The sequence below is a fragment of the Pterocles gutturalis genome, unplaced genomic scaffold (genome assembly GCF_000699245.1).
Source record: "Pterocles gutturalis isolate BGI_N339 unplaced genomic scaffold, ASM69924v1 scaffold32599, whole genome shotgun sequence".
Taxonomy (NCBI): domain Eukaryota; kingdom Metazoa; phylum Chordata; class Aves; order Pterocliformes; family Pteroclidae; genus Pterocles; species Pterocles gutturalis.
In genome coordinates this window covers 40,546-44,359 of record NW_010134259.1, presented here as the reverse complement: position 1 = coordinate 44,359, position 3,814 = coordinate 40,546, and the positions used below count along the sequence as shown (strand labels likewise).

The following is a 3,814-nucleotide window of genomic DNA, read 5'->3' as shown; positions in this document are numbered from 1 at the left end:
CCAACCTTAATGAGTCTATGATTCTATGAGAATCTTTCCCTGATTTTTGAAGATTTTCTGCAGTCCTTAAAGACTTGTAATACCTTCTCTGCTCCTGAATTTGCTGTCTAAAAAAAAGTGATCAAACAGATTAAAAAACCCACAGTCCTACCTAGCACTGGCCAGTTCCATTGTCTTTGGTTTTTGGCTCTGAGGTCACTCATTTCACATGTACTCTCCTTGATACACCTCTTCAGTCCAGCTGGCAATGTGGCAAAGCTGACACTTCTGCAGCTATGCTGTTTCTAAATAAAAGACATCAGTCTCTACTACCATCCTCTAATAACGTTAAATTAAATGCATTTTTTTAAATGATATCATGTAGATTTTGTAGAGAGAGTTTTGCATTTACTCTGTGGATAAGTAAATGTTCCTTCTCCTAGTAATGATTTCTTAATTCTAAAAATAGAATTAAGAAATAACTCATTGTGAACAATTACTGTATCAATGAAAATTATTGCATGCTTTTGTATTTGATACTCTCTTAGCCTGTTTTTGCACACTGGCTGCTATTATACTTTCATTTTTTTTCTCACGTCCTGTTGTGAGCCTGTACCTTGCATCGGCACCAAATTAGTAGCACGCATTTTCAATTGACAAAAGATTTAGATGCATACGTTTGTTTTGTGTTTTAGTATAGCAATATATTAGGTGAAAAGCTTGTTCAAGCATGTGCCCTTGAGAGCTTTAGTTTAATTCTAGATGGTGCTGAGCATGTCAGAAATTTCAGACATGGACATCACTATCAGAAATCCGTTTCCAAGGACATACTTGGTTCTGGAACATATCCAGACCTTAAATGCAAGGTTTAGCATGTTAATAGGTATAGACTGACAATCTGTAAACATAAGATCTGGGGAATTATTCCTAGATCCTAACTCCTTTATGTTTACATATCCATAAATTACCCTGGAGAAGGGAGGCAGAAATGATGGTTACATACTGGTTTTTTTCTGTCTTGCTTTGCATACATAATTTTATGAAAATTGTTAGCGCACACTTTGCACTTCTGTTAGTCTGAAGGAGCGTATAGGAGATGAGGATAGCCAAACATACTTGACTGAAAAAGTTTAAGAAAGAACACAGAACATGGGGAGGGTTACAGGAGAAGACCAGTGGAAGGTTACAACTGGTAGTGCTGGCATTACGGGGCAGACAACAGGACCTGTTCTTAAGGTAGCCTAATTTTAAAAATGTACCAGTAGGGTAGAAAGTGTTGATCTGTGGGTGAGTGGGTTTAAATAAGGGGGAGGAGAAGGAGGGGGTTGGTGAGTGTTGGCCTCTGATAAAGGGCTTAACCTTTGTGTAGATTTATGCTGGCACTAGAAAGATAGGGAGGTGTGGGATAACAGGAGAAAGGATTTAATAGTAGTTATTGTAGCTTCTCTCTAGCTTTGATGCCAACATGTTTTCCCTAAAAACTGAATGGCCTCATTTCTGGGGGTGGCAAGTGTCCCCATGCTGCTTTTGTGGGAATGATTATTTGAACCTCTACAGAGCTTATTTCTATTTCCTTCTGAAATACATCTTTTAAATGTTCTTTCCTTGTAAAATTCTACTTAAAGATTTCTAAAAAATGTTAAATCTTTGCTTCTGTCCTTCCACTTGTAACTTTTATATTAACTTCCTCTCTGTGCTGCATCATTTCCTTTTTCACGCTAGCCAATGAGGACCACTGGCCAAAGGTATGTAAGATCAGTTTTGCTTCTTTTTTTTTTTTTTTTTTTTTGTGTGTGTTCTCTGTTGTTAATATGTAGGTCGTCCACCTAAATACAACACGGTGCTGGGGTTTGGGGCTTTGACCCCCACGTCCCCTCTGTCTGGTTATCCTGACTCCCCTGAAAATGAAAAGACAGAGACCACATTTACTTTTCCTGCAGCTGTTCAGCCTGTGTCCCTGCCTAGCCCCAGCTCCACAGACGTAAGTAACTCTTGGGGGGGGGTTACTTTTAGAAAGATACGCAGAAACAGCCACAAGGAAAATTGTTGCAGATTTTGTCTTTTTAGTCTCGCTCATCATTTTCCTGAGTCAGTGCAGTGAAATGGTCCAGCATTCTTTTGACACCCTTCCTTTATCCTCCTGCACCTATGTTCTTATCCTGTAGAGATTTTATTTATAACTCTTTCAGTGGATTGAAATATTGGGAGGCACCAGGTATGCTAGGTGAGCTCATTTCCTTTGTGCATTGTCTGAGATCTCGTCTGACTGAATTGAATCTGTCATCCATGAAAAAGGGGGAAGGAGAGAATGGAAAGTAATACTTACAGACCATAATAACAAAAAGTCGGGGTGTTTCTGTAGTGAGAGAAGGAGAGAAACCACATGGATCACCCAGGACAGCCAGGAGCAGCATTCGCAGCACTGGTTATGGCAGTTCTGGTGTACTGACGTGGCTAAATACATTGCTCCTGTGGTGAGATCACAAAATCTGTCTTGAGTGAAATCTGGTCATCCTGTTACAATTTATGAGGAACCGAGTGTCTTCTCTTTATTCAAAGATAAGATTTGCTACTCAAAGCACAACCTTTTTTAAGTTGCTGAGAATTATCCAGTTGTTTCATTGTTTCTATTTCTTGCAAAAACATTATGAAAAAGATTAAAGGTCAGGCATAAACTTTGGAAGATAAATAGTGTGGTAAGAATTGGACTGAGTCACTGCATAGGTCCAAAAAATGACATAATGGAGGGACTGTACACTGTAGGCTGTTTGAAAGTGTACTGTGTTCAGTATGGGTGAAACAATTAACTGCATGAAAATTATCAGGAGTTGTAGTATACTTTCAGTAAAGTACTTGCATGTTAATCAGCAGCACTTACTAGGCACAGTTTAAAAAAAAAAAAAAAAAAAAGGTGCTTGCTTATTTCTTCATACCAGTGGTGCAAACTCCTTCTGCAATCTGAGTCAGTGGTCTTTTCCCCCTGACCTTTTGTTTTTGAACCATATTACCACATATAATTGAGGCCCAACCATTTGAAATGGGCTTTAAGAAAGTGTTAGGCTGCTTTATGTTCATCTATGTGGTTGCACCACTGTAGGTACACAGACTGAGAGACCAACTCTACTGCCCACATACAATAGGGAATAGAAGCCAACTTCTTGCCTCTGAACTGTTTTTGCTCTGTAGATGTAACAGGAATAGAAATAGTACACATGTGTCTGAGTCACTGAAATAAATGGATGCAATTCTGATACCCAGGGAATATGTATGTGAAATTAAATGGTTATTTTTTATATAGTAACTTTTGAGAGCAGAATAGCACTTGACTGTAATAACCCTTTCCTGACAGTCAAATGAATGGGACTGGGGAACAGCCCCTCAGGGAGAAGGTGGGGCAGCTCCACCTCTGGGGACTTTTAAAAGTAAGCAGTACAAACAACTAGCAAACATGCTGGTGAGCGCATTTTTTACATTGGCCCCAAGAGAAGGACTGGATAATGTGGTGGGGATCTTTTCCATCTCTGACTTGTGTGTGTATACAGCTGAGTCTTTTCCCACTGTGTAAGAGTAACAACTCCAAAGAGTATAATAACTTCTTGCCCTGTTTTCTGCAGTGCCTGGTGGCAGCAAGCTACATCAAGAATAGTGAATTTCTGTAGCATTCAAATCTAGTTCTGAAGGCCCTGAATTTTCTGAATTTGGATAGTATTTAGGCCAAGGTTCTGTATTGCTTTAATATTAATTAATTAACGATAATAGAAGCATTTTAAGGGAGACGGCGGAAGATTACACTGCAGATAATTAACATTCTCTCTTACCTGAGCATATAATGATA

General features: G+C 39.0%; 1 protein-coding gene across 1 annotated transcript in view; it reads left to right on the top strand.

Annotated features, from left to right (window-relative positions):
- The first annotated feature begins 1,707 nt into the window (after window positions 1-1,707).
- The window catches only part of LOC104467680 (PHD finger protein 21A-like), an 11,455-nt gene continuing 9,348 nt past the window's right edge, over window positions 1,708-3,814 (top strand). The window contains exon 1 of the mRNA XM_010081536.1: window positions 1,708-1,724. The gene's annotated coding sequence lies outside the window, so the exon portion shown is untranslated. The remainder of the gene's footprint in view (window positions 1,725-3,814) is intronic.